The sequence below is a fragment of the Sprattus sprattus genome, assembly GCF_963457725.1.
Source record: "Sprattus sprattus genome assembly, chromosome: 12".
Taxonomy (NCBI): domain Eukaryota; kingdom Metazoa; phylum Chordata; class Actinopteri; order Clupeiformes; family Clupeidae; genus Sprattus; species Sprattus sprattus.
The window spans coordinates 21888730-21905085 of NC_137910.1; the positions used below are offsets into that span (position 1 = coordinate 21888730).

At 45.5% G+C, this 16356-nt stretch overlaps 1 protein-coding gene across 4 annotated transcripts in view; it reads right to left on the reverse strand.

Moving 5' to 3' along the window:
- The window catches only part of macrod2 (mono-ADP ribosylhydrolase 2), a 444340-nt gene that overhangs the window by 238438 nt on the left and 189546 nt on the right, over positions 1-16356 (reverse strand). The gene's annotated exons all lie outside the window — the stretch shown is intronic.

Consider the following 16356-nt stretch of genomic DNA (forward strand, 5'->3'; position numbering starts at 1 on the left):
TGTTTGCCCAGCAGTCAGACGCCCAGGCTTTATTACGAGGGCTGTGGCCTTGCGTTGGTAATTAATGAGGAAACATGCACCGGTTCCTCCTGGCTCTGTTCTCCAGTGTGTGTGTCTGCAAGGAGGAGCGGCCTGCCCCCCCAACCCCCCTCCAGACAGCGGCGTTACACACCCCAGTGAGAGCAGTCCGAGCATGAAACACACAAACTTGCGGCTTTCGCTGTGAGCCGGAACAACCCAGACCGAAACGCTTGGTCGATGAGGAACTCCCCCAAAATGGAGAATCTCACTTAACCCTTTCCATGTCGTGACAAGGGACTAAATGGAAGTCCTTCCAGCTATTTCATCCACACGCACCCGTAGACACAAACACACACGCATGTGTCCACGCACACACATTGTCATTTAAAGCAGCACTGTGATTTGACTTTACAGGCACTTGAGGTGATGACCCAAAATAATAACATACCCACACACACAAAAAAGTTGCTGTGAAGTCACCTTCAAAGTGTTGCCCTCACTCCACCATATTACTAAGCTGAAATGGTTTCCTGGGGAGAAGGCAGCTATTCTATTATTCTTTAAAATGCAGTCCAATGGCTTTTGGGCTCGTGTGGGAAAAAGCCATTTCAGCATGGGGTCAGGAGGAGCAGGAGGCATTGCCTTGAGCGTATTGTCTCTCCCCCGCTCTCCATTCCCACCAGCCTTGGTCTTGAATAATGGGAAGCCCTGGCTGACACCCTTGGAGGCTAATGGCATGGCATCGCGCGGAACATGAAAATCAACAACTTAAAAAAAGCAGGCCTGTAGGGTAATCTGGCAACATGTTGAATTACATCACACAGGCATCTCCAGAGCTCAATCAAGCATGCAAATGTGCTCTATATTAATGAGCAGGACTTGACCCAGAGTCACTTATGCAAACCTTAAGGGAGGAATGCAAGGCTTAAAATGATACTAATGGAGACAGATTTAGCATGTTATGTGTGTGTACAAAGTAGGGACATTGAGTTAGACAGAGAAAACTGCCAATAATAAAAACATTGTGCATAAAACAGAATGGCAGATGCAGCTGTCACTACCTGCTTGTAAAGATCACTGTGCTTAGACAGAAGGTCAACCTCTAGAACACTCTTCTTTTATGTTTGCCTCAGAGGCAGGAGAGAGACCACACACACAACAGTGTAACACGTTCCCGAAAAATTACTTTAAAACCATAAAAATAATGTGTGTTCTCTGACAGGTTAGAAACAAGGGGGACAGTGACCTTTCATTTAATTGCAGGTGAATTTTTTGTTTCAAGGGCGAAAGTATTGTTCTCTACCAAAGATTTTCATATTACTAGTCATCAGGCATGGACAAGATATTTTGTTTCCTTCATAGCCTGACTATTGTGTGATAAATGCCTTTGTGTCAGTTATTCATTGTTACCGAAACATTGAGGGTGACCTCACAAACTGACCTGTACCACCACGACTAAAGGAGCATAGCCCAGTTGGTGAAAAAAACACTATTTGGTAATTTGTCATGATTGTGCAGAAATAATTCCAAACATTCCCAGCAGAAACAGTAGGAATGCTTTCAAGTGCAGCATGGCTCAATGTTCAAGGCGTCTATTCAAAAGGTATGGCAGTAGCTACGGCTTTTATGTGCTTTACTGCGGCACCTGCAGTGTATGGAAATGAATTAAACAACCTCTGCCTTTAAAGGCTGCAAATGAAAGACAATGAGTGAAATAACCTTCGGGCTAAATGATAATTTCAACTTCAGGGGAAGAGTTTAATTGCTGTGTTGAGCAAAGGTTACTCTCGTCTGCGATTAATATGGAAAGTATGAACGCAGGTAATTGAGATAAAAATACTGAAACACACCTGCAATCAGGGTCTGTTCTCACGCTTTTATGAATTGATGAATGGGTATGAAATAACCTTTATAGGGGACAAAAGAGAGCTGGTTAAGTCAGACGTATAGTGTCTTTACCACCAAGACTGCAAGGTCAATGCACGCCCTCTCTCGTATTCATGATTGAATTTATTCAGGAAGCTTCCATGTCATCATCTTCTGTTCTGCAGAATCCGTACACAGTCTAAATCACTAATCTGATGATAAGTGATAAAAGTGATGGGAGCAACTCATCATGGCACTTAATAAAACAAAGGAAAACACAATTCAGAAGCAATATTCAAGAATAGCATTGATTACTCTGAATCAGGTTCAAAGATGAACAAAAGCTCATTGGTTTGCATAAAGTGGCAGGGTCTTGCATCAGGCGATACGCCTTTAATCCTTCTTAGATGGGGGTTCAAACGACCAATCGAGCCATTCTCCTTCTGCCAATGGAGACTGGAGCATGCATTGCACACATGAAAGCGGCGTGCCAACGCTCGCCGTTTGATTTATCGTGTTCGCTTCCCACTTCTCTGCAGATGAAGGAGAAGACGTTTAGTCCGCTCTGCAGGATGGTGGGAAAGGGATAAACTAGCGGGCAGGTCGGACCAGATGCGGCCCCCACTTGTGTGCCAAGCACCACCCGTCAGCTACAAGGGAGAGCGTCCTTGGCTGCGGATGGCATAGTGGGAGCACATGCGCAGACGGAGGCTTTTTTGCGCCTTTCTTCTATCCTCTGCACTCTTTTGATGTTGGGTGAGGCTCAGCCTGGCCTCGTTAAAGGAGGGAGATGGTAAACAAAAGCATCAAAGAAGTGAAAAGCTGGAGGCCCTGAGAGAGAGAGAGAGAGAGAGAGAGAGAGAGATATGGAGGGCGGAGAGGCGGACAGAACCTACGGACTCTCCTGAGAGCGCCATTCACAGCGCTCCGCTCTTTAAGCGGAAACGCCTCGTGCTCCCATCTCTCAAGCCTGAAGGGTCAGGAGGTAGGAGAGAGTGCAACAACATTTCCAGGCCCACACACACTTCCACACCTTTTGATTAGCGGAAAGTTGCCTGGAGCAAGGGACCACTTAACACCCTCAGCTTGATTACATCTTACACTCCAAACACCGCAATGAAGATTTACACTAAATGTATGTACACGCGTGTCTGTGTACACATACTGTACATACTTTATGCATACCTGCACCTATACATACAAACATACATGATGTGTACCAGAGTTCAATGAAAACAAACGTAGGTGGTCCAATCACCTGGGCCACTGGATCCAGGCTCATGCTGTCAGGGGAAATAATCCATTTCACATCACTCAGTTAAACACACACACACACACACACACACACACACACACACACACACACACACACACACACACACACACACACAACACACACACACACACACACACACACACACAAACACCTGTTCACTTCCATCCTCAACACAGCATCAACAGAGATCAGCGTGCTAGGCTTCGCATTATAGACGCTCATTATTTTCCCCCCTTACATTCCTGCCCTGGTAGAAGCATATCCCTCTACTCAGTTTCAACAAAAACATTGTTTGGCGTGTTCGTCCCCTCACATATGTTCTGCTCATCGTGTAAGAACTGCACTGAAGCCACTGGTGGGTAAGAGCCACAGGAGAGAACAGGTGGCTTTGTGAAAACATTACTTGTTCTTTTGCCGGGGAGCCATGGAGGGCCCACGGGACACACAGCTCGCTCATAATTCCATAAATAACAGGATTCAACTAGAGCAAAATAAAATGAAGCACTTCCTTTGGCAGAAACGTCAATTCTCATCCGCTTAGCTTTCTTCAGGGCTGCAGTTTGCTGCTGAAATTGCTTCGTTTGAGAGTACGGGATGATGTATATTTTATCATTGTGGCAGTCTTCCTTTGGGCCCCCAGTCAATCCAAAAGAGGAGGAGGAGGAGGAGGAGGAGGAGGGAGAGAGGGGTAGGCAGAGAAGGAGTAGGAGGCAGAGGAGCACAGACAGCGGGTTAAGACATATTGACCACCTAACATACATTAACACATGGGCCTACGTTAGCATTGCTGAAGATTTTCAGCTGTGTATTGACTTATTTCCCCTCAGTGCAAATGGCAGAATAAGGTTTATGCACAAGCTGCTGTGCCGTGGAACGGCTGTATTAAATAATGCATGTGATCATTTATTTATCTTAGACTGATGCGCATCGAGGGACACACACTGAGAGAAGAGAGGAAGGGAAAACGAGCACGAGAAAGAGCAGTGGCTGTAACAGCAGCCGCTTAAAGGAACATTGTGTTATTTCGTCTTTTTTTCCCCATCCTCTGAAGGCTTGGATGAATCTATATCATGCAATGTGCTGAAAACCACTTAGGTAGGAAGACAATATGATTTTAGATACCTCAAGCCTACACTCAGGTGCATGAAAACAGGATGCCAAAGCTAGATGCCAAAGCTCAAATCAGAACTGGCAACAGGAAACAGACTTGGCCCCTTAAGACCATGTCTGTCAATACAGCTTTGTAAAGAATATAATATTATGACAGGCTCATCAAGACACTGTACAAGCTCATGTAGCTCCAACTCAAGGAAATCCCCTCCTCAACGCAGATGTGTCAAAACATCAAAACAGTCTCGGAGGGCAAGGCTGTTCTGAAACCATCGCTGACAGGGGCATCATAGCAGAGCCTCACGTCCACAAAACACATTTGATTCAAGACATGCATCACGGCAGCAAAACTCATCAAAAATTCAAAAGCTGTCTTCCCCTTGTTTTCTCTGAATTAACTTTTTTTATTTTAAATCCAGGAAAACAGCCCTTCCGATTTCATCATATGGAGCAACTATAATCATTTCCACACTGGTTTCACACTATTGTGTGCTTGAGATCATTCGCCATGAAATAAAGTGAACTGATAATATATCAACCATCGCAGTCATTTCATTTCACTTCCCTTCCCTTTCATGAACGCCCCTCCTAGCCATAGCTCTGCCATACTGCACAGCAAACTAAATGAGGTTTTTGTTCTATGCATCAGAACACTGGACCAAATAAAAGATAGCATCTATATTTGGTTATCTGGAGGCAAAATTCATGATTCTGCCTGTATTTTCTGTGTGATTGCATAAAGGGTTCGATTCTTGCCATGGAATAATGCATGCAGAAAAGTAGATGTCAACAGAAAAGTAAAATAGAAAGTTAATGTGGGGAGGAAAAAACTAAACACAGGATCTAATTCTGAAGGAAATGGAAGTCCATACAAGGCTAAGAGAGTTGAAGATTCCTCAACAGACTGTACTCAAAAGACGTTGTGCTGCTCCACTGAGACCACAATCAACTCACTTTCCTCGAGGGGCAGCCAGTCAAGTGCTGGGAAGCACATCTGAAAAATGACTTAGAGAAAGACACGGCTGAACTTTGACCCCTTGGGTATAAAAATGCCAGTGAAACACTTCCTGTGAAACCCTCCCCCTGTCCCCTTGTTACACACTCATCCACATCAAATGCGTGGGTAGACCACAGGGGAGTGACTATGTAGCTTCTGAGGACTGGATTGTAGACATTTGTAACACAGTGTACTGTAGACTAGGGCGTGGGGAGCAGTGACTATGGTGAAATAATAAGGAGATTTAAAGTTCAGGTAAACCCCTGACCCTCCGACTGTTTCATAAAATACACTTAAAACTTTGACAAAACTGTAAACAAACCTGAGAATGGGTCTCCTGGCATCAATTCCCACTAAGGCCTCTTGTGCTCCCCAATCTGACCACATATTCTCACAGTTCAGTCTGAATCTATTTGTGGGCCACAGAGTCTTGCCATGAAGAAGAGGCGAGTGGATGATGGAAGGGGTGCTGACAGCACGCTCTCCCTTCAGAAAAAGCCCCTCCAAACGTGATCAATGAGCCGAGGGCACTGGCATATCTGCCACTGAGACTGAACACCGAAAGCAGGTGCGAAATCGACACCTAGCAGACAGCATGTGTCAACAGAACAGACCTAGTGGCACGGCTCATGACCCTAGCACAAAGAAAACGACTTCACCATCTATGTAGAAGAAGAAAAAAATTATAACATTAATGTCAAGTTCCAATCCAAAGACCCAAAGACAAAATGACCATTTGTAATGTCAACTTGGCCCTTTGGAAACCCAGGAAAGAAACGAAATGGTGTTCAAAGAGTTTTGATTAGTTTTTCCCATTTCCATATGTGGCACAGGGGGGCTTAATTGTCCCTTTAGATGAGAAGTGTGAAGCCTGGTTGGAAGTGTCACCGCTAACGATCAACGGGTCAAGCTCGAACCCCACTCTCCAGGCTCCATCCTTTGTTCACTCTTCCAGTCGCCATTCCATTGTGCTTTATCACATTAGGTTTAATGACTTCATCTGCGTTTACAACAGATTTATTTTTAAAGAGTCGGAAATTAACAATTTCTCTATGTAGCACCAGGCGGGAAACTAGGGGGGACATTGGGAGGCCGCTAATGAACTGGAATCAAATGAAAAAGAACTATGTGCCTTTGTTCTGCTGACTTCTGCTGGAAACTGCTGAAATTAATATGCAGTCCGGTGGCTCCTCTCAGCCCATTCTTCTCTTGCCTGAATTCCCCCTTCTGCCGTCCAGCTCCGACATGAAGAACACAGTGTTTCCATATTAAATCAAATTATTTCATGATTTAACGATTATGATTGCTGTGCATCAAACTACCCTGCGAAAAGTCCCTCCGCTCACTTTGCAGCAAGCTTTGGCCACGCCATGTCACTTTAGTGGACAAACAGCAGTGACATTGCTAATCACACTCATAATGGCAGCCACTGGCAGGTCCTGTTTGACATTTACCGTGAGGCGAGGAGTTCGGAACGGCGCGCAGCAGGGACCGGCAAGAGATGGAAGCGGCAAGCAGATGATCGCAAAGGTAAGGTGCAAAGACACCCCAGTTATGACCGGTGCCTTCTCCATAATGTGTCTGCTGATATGAAAACCACAGTGGGGGATATATGTGACAGAAGTGGTGGCGAAAATGTGCCAGGATGATCACAGAGCGTTGTGGAATTTTAATGAGGACGAGGACATGAATTTGTGCGTACTTGTGAGCTAGACGATTATTGGTCCCTTCCTATGGAGACCATCAGTGGAGTGGCTATCAGTCTGGGTAGCTATTAAGCTAAAGGACGGACGCCGCAGGGAAAGAAAGGCTGCCTGAGGCTCTCTGGGACAACAGACATCCTTGAATCTTTCATCATCTAAGCAAGTGCTTAGGCCAGTGGAGAGAGCTGGACATCCAGCCATGCCCTTGTCCTTATGGACCTTTTTAATTTCACTCACTGGACAGCACACAATAATGCTCTGCTGTCCAAGGTTGCTTTTATACAGAGGAATGTTTTTCACCGCTGCTTTTTTTTTTTCATATCAAGGATTGTATTTCCAAGATTTTTCATATCCGGGATCATTTTTTCAATCCATTCGTTTTCATATCCATGAACAGTGTGTGAATTCACCAATGACAGCCAATGAGAGGAGTAAAGAAGGCTGCAAACTGGGACAGTAAGAGTGACAGCTAGAGGAGAAAAAGAAAGAGAGTAAAAGGAAGAGAGAGAGAGAGGCAGGGTGTATTCTCTGTCACAGGGAGACATTAGAAGGCGAAGAAGAGGAGGAGAAGGAGGAGGAGGAAGAGACAGGGGAGAAAGGTGAGCGCACTAGAGATGTAGGCTGTGGAGGTGGAGGTGGACTGAGGGAAGGAGAGCGGAAGTGAGTGTCTTGGAGGCTCCTGCTCAGAGCCCCATTACCTATTCCTGGGATGTCTTTAGCGGAGCCTCCGAGTCTGGGGGGGCACACCGGGGTGATGGAATCGGGAGGAAATTCAGAAAAATAATTGGAAGGTCAGGTTTGATAATGGCCACTCCAGCGAAAAACAAGCTCTTAATTGGTTTGCGGGCCGTTTGGTGAGTTTTCAAGGTAAAGTGTGAAGGCATTCATTATCTCCTCCGTTTCGCTTTCTCTCTCCCTCTCTCTCTCTCTTTCACAGAGACCGCTGCAAGCCCACTACCTGCCACACAGCGAGTCCCTCCGCACACCCTCCTTCTCCTACAGAGCTTTACCATTTTCAGAAAGGCCTGTGTTTCTCGGATCTAATGAACCATTTAAAGACCATTTAAAGTATACATCAAACTAAATGCCAAACGTTAGATAATGTTCCTACAAGTCTTTCCAGGAACGGTACCACACATTTAGTCTAGCCTATGCACTTTATTCTACATTGGAGAAACCTGTTGTTTAGAGATCCCCAATTTTTGTTTCGTTTTTCCGCATATATCTACGTACATTACGAAGGGGGACAAAATGGTGACAAACTGCATTGTTGCCAAAGCTGCCTTTCATTTCAGTGAAAAGACTGGCGGCATGGCATTATGCAATCCCTGTGATGTCAACAGATGACAGGCCCCGCAAAACAAAGAGAGACCGGGCTCGCAATCCAGTTGGAGACAATTCATGAAGATCAGTGAGTGCCTCCCTGTTTATTGTCAGAAAATAAATATAAATGTTAGAGCGACGCGTGTATGCATTAACACTTCAAAAAAACAAACAATATCGACGCGCTGCTTCTAATTTTTCATGTCGCAGGCACTCCTGCCGTGGAAAAGCTGATCATCTACTTCAAAGGCCTTGCCTGTGCCTCCCGAAAGGATGGTTCCCCTCTGAGGTAGGACACTCTTAGCTCCCGTCTCTGCCCCGTCAAATCAGAGAGCTGCTAATGCCGCGCCTTTTGACTGGACCGTGAAACAGGATTGAGCGTGTGAAACCTGTTCCGGGCCCTGTAAGGCATGGCTAAAGCCCTCTGTATCACCTACATGCGGCTCAGAATACAGCAGGAGAAGGAGGGAGAGGGACAGGGAGCAAGAGAGAGAGAAGGAGATAAGGAGAGAAGGAGAGAAGGAGAGAAGGAGGAAGAGGAAAAGAAATACAGAACGAGGGGGACAAATAAAGTGAGACAGTGAAAGAAGGACAGAGGGACAAAGGGAGAGAAGGACAGATGGTGAGTAGCAGAGAGATAGAAAAAGACAGAGAGAGAGAGAGAGGGATAGAGAGAGAGCAGTGCACCTGGGACAAGCCTTCTGTGTTGTGGAGGCCTGTGCGCCAGGCACTGCTGCCTTTCATCAGGGCTGAGCTGAGCGCGCTCCCTCTGATTCCCAGCCGCCCGTCTGGGGAGGCAGGTGACGCTAATGAGGAACGCATGCAGGTCCTGCTGCCACTCTGGCACTCGCACACACACACACTGCTGCCTTTGTGTAAAATGGCCGTCGGGACACCCCCCCCCCAGGGAGACGTGTGTTCACAGGGATCCTCATCACACACACAGACAGACACACACACACAGACACAGACACAGACACAGACACACACACACACACACACACAGACACAGACACAGACACAGACACAGACACACACACACACACACACACACACACACACACACACACACACACACACACACACACACACACACACACACTCACACTAATAGGCATGCATGAATCCTGTTTTATCGGTCTGGTGGCCTGAGCTGACCACATACATTAGCATAGTTTATTAAACTACGTGGCAATATCAATCCATTTATCCGCTTTAGCTAAACTACAAATACATGTGGTCTATATTTGACCTTTACAGGACTCCAGCACAAGATGCTCTATTCCATAACATGCCAGTGCTGGTGTGAAAATAATCCCTTTGTGAGTGTCAGCACTGTCCAGAATACCAACATGATACACATACAGCTTTGAAGGACACGGCTAACTCAAACACTGGGATATTCTTTTATAATATATATATATATTTTTTATTTTCCACATCTTGTCCAGGATTCCTCCCAAAGTCACACTGACTGGCCCACAATAGATGGGGAGGTCGACTGGGGTTAATTAGTCTCAGAGACCCCCCTTTACTGCGCTGCCACACCGCGTTACTGCCACCAGCCACTGGAGGCTGGCAGCCCGAGAGCGGGAGTGGGAGCCAGCACCAACCCAGCCCAACCCAGCCCAGTGCCAGAGGGGACAGGTCCCTCACTGGGACTCCCCTGCTCCCCAATCAATGGCATTAAAAACACAGCCAGGGTCTCCCCACACCCCGGCCGCACTTGGGGATAGAGGAAAAACACAGAGTGCATGTGTGTTTGTGTGTGTGTGTGTGTGTGTGTGTGTGTGTGTGTGTGTGTGTGTGTGTGTGTGTGTGTGTGTGTGTGAGAGAGAGAGAGAGGGAGAGGGAGGGAGAGAGAGAGTGTGTGTGTTAGAGAGAGGGGTAGTTATTTTGGCTCTGCATGCTCTGTAATATTCTCCAACCAAATGCCAGTGTTATTATTAACTGGCAAAGTGTGTGTCTGTCTGTGTTAGAGAGAGCAAGTTGTTGTGGCTGTGCCTGTTCTCTGCTTTTCTCCAACCAAATACCTGTCATGATTTTTTACTGCGTGTGTATGCTGTGTTTTTGTGTGTGTGTGTGTCAGTTATGTGTATGTGTATCCGGATGTGCGTGTGTGGATGTGGATGTGTACATGTAGTATGTGTGTGTGTGTGTGTGTGTGTGTGTGTGTGTGTGTGTGTGTGTGTGTGTGTGTGTGTGTGTTTGTGTGTTTGTGTGTTTGTGTGTGTGTGTGTGCGCAACACCACCCAAATGTGTATTACAAAATGTGTAAATGTCTTTACTCACACTTTGCCAAAACACAACTGTAATAATGAGAGTTTGGCTTAAAGCAGACGTTAATAGAGGCTGTAAACCTGCGGGCAGCAGAGGATGAGTGAGGGTGAATCAGAGCTGTTTCCAAGCCCTCTCTCCCCCCACGCCGCTGTTTTCCTGCGCTCAGCTGGAGCAGAGTGGTTAGTCACACTTATTAACACTCAGCCCTGTTTGATCACAGACACAGCTAATTAGCAGCCATTGCCAGAACCCCACTTAGCCTGTACCATGCATTCCAGCGCAGTTCCTACTGCAGGTAGCACACACACACACACACACACACACACATTCACACTCACACACTCACCCACTCTCACACACACACACACACACACACACACACACACACACACACACACACACACACACACACACACACACACACACACACACACACACACACACACACACACACACACACACACACACACACACACACACACACACACACACACACACACGCTGAAGCATCAAGTAAATAGGGACCTACCGCTGGGAGCAAGGAGAAATGGAGCAACAGATGCTTTCACCAAAACCTAAACATCAGGCACTAAAAAGCAATGTGTTGCTGACGCACACACACATGACATGAGGCCTGTTGATAATTAGCCAGGCTACACAACCACAGTGAACAAGAAAAACAAGATTATTCATGCACAGAATTTTATTTCGCAGACCACAGACTACAATACAAACACACCTCTGAATGAAAACAGGCAAATGTATTTTTTTGACTGTAACAAGGCGTCTTGCGAAAATGTCAGATGGGTGGGGGAAATGAGAGGTCAATGCGACCCTGTCCCCCCTCCATCTTAGGCTCAATGACTCAGAGGGCGACACATTATGAATGACCCCATGAACATAATTCAGAAGAGGGCAGAATGTCATATTCAGCTTTTTTTTTCATTTCTAAATCTACCATAACGATACACTTCTGTGGGAACAAACAAAACAATAGTGTTCCTAATAATTCTGTGCATTCTCTGCATCTTTGTTTGAGGTGTTTTTATGTATTTGTTACATTACTTAATTCGATAATTTTTCATGAACCAAGAAATGTAAACAACAGAATGAAAATGAAGAAGAATACTGTGAAAACTGAATATTATATCATGCGCTGAGAATATAAACAATTGTGATTTTTGACAGTAGAAACTACACACTACACCTTTAATGCCCTAGGACAGCCACTGTGTTTATTTTAGTATCCCTCCCTACCCCAGTTGTGGCCTCACAAATACTAGGATACCCCTCCTCCAAAGCACCTGAGTGGACGCTGCATGCAGCTAGTCCTCTGGTGCACCAGAGCAGAGCCAGGTCATTTATTTAGTGTCCTGTTTTCCTGGCGCACACTCAGCTTTAAGTCCTGCTGTCAGGGACTGTGCATGTCTTCCTCTGTTCTAACCACATCCACACTCAGTGTGGCCGCAAAACCCAGCCCAAGCACGAGGTGGCGGCCCACGTGTTCTTCCCTGCTGTGCCCAACACACACAGACACACACACACACACACATCCCTCAGAGTGTCATTAGAGCCCATCTCCAGCCCCTACACACACCCGCCCGCCGATCGCTTTTGATCATCCTGCACCAACCACTACCTCTCTCTACCCATCCCTCGGTAAACAATGCCCGCCGCTGGCACTTCGTAATGAAGCATTTTACAGATATCATGTCCCGCTCGGCAGAGAGCACCTCCATTATGCCGGTGTTTCAGAAACACGACCCCTCTCTCCCTCTTTCATCTTCATAGCTGAACATCCACATACACACGCTTCCTCCACACCTCCTGCTTGAGTAATGCTTTTCTCTGTCTCTTACTGTCTCTCTCTAACAGTCTCTCTCTCTCTCTCTCACACACACACACACACACACACACACACACACACACACACACACACACACACACACACACACACACACACACACACACACACACACACACACACACACACACACACACACACACACACACACACACACACACACACACACTAATAGACACGCACAAACACACAAACACACACACACACACACACAGAGAGAAGGGGGAGAGATATACAGTACTGTGCAAAAGTTTTAGGCAGGTGTGGAAAAATGCTGTAAAGTAAGAATGCTTTCAAAAATGGAAGTGTTAACAGTTTATTTTCATCAATTCTTCATAAATTAACAAAATGCAGTGAAGGAACAGAAGAAAATTCTAAATTAAATCAATATTTGGTGTGACCACCCTTTGCCTTCAAAATAGCATCAATTCTTCCAGATACACTTGCGCAGTTTTTGAAGGAACTCGGCTGGTAAATTGTTCCAAACATCTTGGAGAACTAACCACAGATCTTCTGTGGATGTAGGCTTCCTAAAATTCTTCTGTCTCTTCATGTAAACCCAGACAGACTCGATGATGTAGAGATCAGGGCTCTGTGGGGGTCATACCATCACTTGCAGGACTTTCTGTTCTTCTTTAAGCTGAAGATAGTTGTTAATGACATTGGCTGTATGTTTGGGGTTATGTTCCTGCTGCAGAATACATTTGGTGCCAATCATACGCCTCCCTGATGGTATTTCATGATGGATTAGTATCTGCCTGTATTTCTCAGCATTGAGGACACCATTCATCCTGACCAAATTTCCAACTCCACTTGCAGAAATGCAGCCCCAAACTGGAAAGGAACCTCCACCATGCTTCACTGTTGCCTGCAGACTCTCATTATTGTACCTCTCTCCAGCCCTTCGGCGAACAAACTGCCTTCTTCTACAGCCAAATATTTCTAATTTTGACTCATCAGTCCAGAGCACCTTCTGCCATGTTTCTGCACCCCAGTTTCTATGTTTTCGTGCTTAGTTCAGTCACTTGGCCTTGTTTCCTTGTCGGGGTAGAGCTTTTTGGCTGCAACTCTTCCATGAAGACCACTTCTGGCCAGACTTCCCTGGACAGTAAATGTCTGTACCTGGGTACCACTGGTTTCTGCCAGTTCTGAGCTGATGCCACTGCTTGAAATCTTCCGATTTCGAAGGTAAATAAGCTTGATGTGTTTTTCATCAGCTGCAGTAAGTTTCCTTGGCTGACCACTGCGTCTACGATCCTCAACGTCTTCTTCAAAAGAGCTGGAACTGCACATTTTGAAACCCCTGTCTGCTTTGAAATCTTTGTCTGGTAGAGACCCTGCTGATGCAGTATAACTACGTTGTGTCTTGTTGCTGTGCTCAGTCTGACCATGTAAATGGATACAAAATAAACATTTATTGTTTACATTTTTCAAAGCATTCTTAGTTCATAGCATTTTTTCACACCTGCCTAAAACTTTTGCACAGTACTGTATATATATATATACAGACATAGACGTAGATACAGATATATCTGTCTTTCTCCCTCTACCTCAAGTAGAAAGTGTGAAGTGGAGGCCTTCTCCGTTAACCTTTGTGTGGCTTCCGGGCCCCAGAGGGAGGTGAGCTGGTGTTAGGCGGTGGGTTCAACTCTTCAGCTCAGGCGGCTGCACTTGCTCGACCTCATTGTTAATTTAACATTATCGATTATGAGGCCGGGGGTGACAATCAGCCCAGAGATTAGGTAACTGTAAACACACAGCCTCAGTGACACGAGCAGCGCTCGATAGCTCTTCAGCGCTCGGGCCACATGTCTGGGTAGATGGCAGCAGGAAGGACGGACAGCCTCCAATCATATTTAGTGCTCACATAAGCTTCTCCATCATAAAGAACAGATCTGCTATGAAGCCTCAAACACAAGGGTATACTTAATCTGCCATCGCTGCCACAATTATCTTGCTACCACTATGAATAGACTGTGATGCAGTAGTAGAAGTAGTAGCACTGCCAACCACAAAGAACTACAACTAGATGTTGGCAGAAGGCAGAAGAGTCATCCAAATGGTAGGTGCAGAACCAGAATTGAATAAAAAGCAAAGAAGTTCAACATAGGAAAGCACAGAGGCAAAGGTAGTTGTTCCCAGGAGCAACAGCAGCAGCAGCAGTAGTAGCAGATGCACACAGTAGACGTGTGAGGAGACTTGGGTCCTCTGCAGTATTGACATTCCACTCAGAGCCGCAGCGCGGAGTAGAGTGGAGCTGCTGGTGTCAGCCATGAATTATGCACACGCTGACGCCACACAGCCCAGAAACACCAGTGCCATCATAATTGAGACAATTGAAAAGACAAAACCAGCTGGATCAATAATTAGTCTGCAGGACGAGGAATCGGATCCTTAAGTCTCCCGCCCCTGCACCACCCTGTGCGCGCACACACACACACACACGCACACACACACACAGAGGCAGATGTACATAGGTTAGAAAGCACAGCGTAAGAAGTGGCTCTGCCAGACCACAGAAAGCACACAATGTGCCTTTTCATTTGACGTTGAATGCTCTTAACCTGTGATTGTCATTTGCGGTGCCTGCAACTGAACAGAATCATTCAAACATGGCCTCAATTGAATGGAATCATGCAACCAACGACCAACGTTAACAGGAATCAAAAGTTTAGAAATCAGGAAATAGATATACATAAGATCCACAATAAGATGTCAGCAAACAACAGAGAGATGACACAGGGCAGTAATTCTACTCAGACTATTTGTGTGGCTAAAACAAATAAACAAACCCAATAGTGTAGCAGGCCGTGGAGGCGAAACATTTTCATCACAACACAGATGTACACTCTCCCCCACAGTTTTCAATGGAAGACGCAATCAGTCCCTCATTACGTCTCTCAGTAAAGGCGCTGCTACACCCACAGATGTAATAACCTCCTACAAACGTAATACAACTCTGCGCTTTTTAAATGCAATATAACTTTTGCCGTAAACATAATAATAAATCACAAATATAGTGAAATTCTACCTGCCATATCAGTTGTAGGCTATTTTAATTTTATAGTTGACAATATATGAGCAAAATCAAGAAGGAAAATCCCAGTCCCAATAGTGTTGAATTCCCAATACCAGTTAGTGAAATTCTACCTCCCAAAAATCATCATCGTCTAATGAAATTTCCTAAATGATGAAATGTAATTGATACTCATTTTCAGATTGATTGATTGAGTGTTGTTTTGTGTGTGATGTGTGTGATGATTGATATGTCCATTGTGTGTGATGGCTATGTCCATCTTATAGTTAGAAGCCAAGATGCAAAATTGAGAAGGAATCTATTCTTATTGTACGTGTGTTCGCACATGTACCTGCATGCATGTGTGTGTGTGTGTGTGTGTGTGTGTGTGTGTGTGTGTGTGTGTGTGAGTGTGTGTGTGTCAGTGTGTGTGTGTGTGTCAGTGTGTGTGTGTGTGTGTCTGTGTGTGTGACTGATATAACAGGAAGAATGTTATGATATAGGCTAAGTGATGTATTACATTTGATGTATAATCATTATTATGTTTGTGGGAAATTAGTTATCACGTTTGAGGAAAGTTATTACTTTTGTCTGTGTATCAGAGCTCAATTTGTCATGCTGTGCTCCTGCAGCAGGCAGAATGCGGTTTAAGCCACGTGTGGCCTGTTCCTACGTATGTACCATGCCATGTGTTTAATGCACGTTGCAATGAAATTACGCCTAAAAAGGGCACAAACATGTTAGAACATCTTCTCCACAGGGAGCTCGGGGAGGTACGAGGAGCTAATGCTCTCAGTTATATCACTCAGGCTGTGTTTAACCTGTAAGAAGCTGAGGTCTGGGCCAATCTCCTGTTTGCTTGAGCTCACTATTACATTTCTCTTCACAAAATGATAAGGC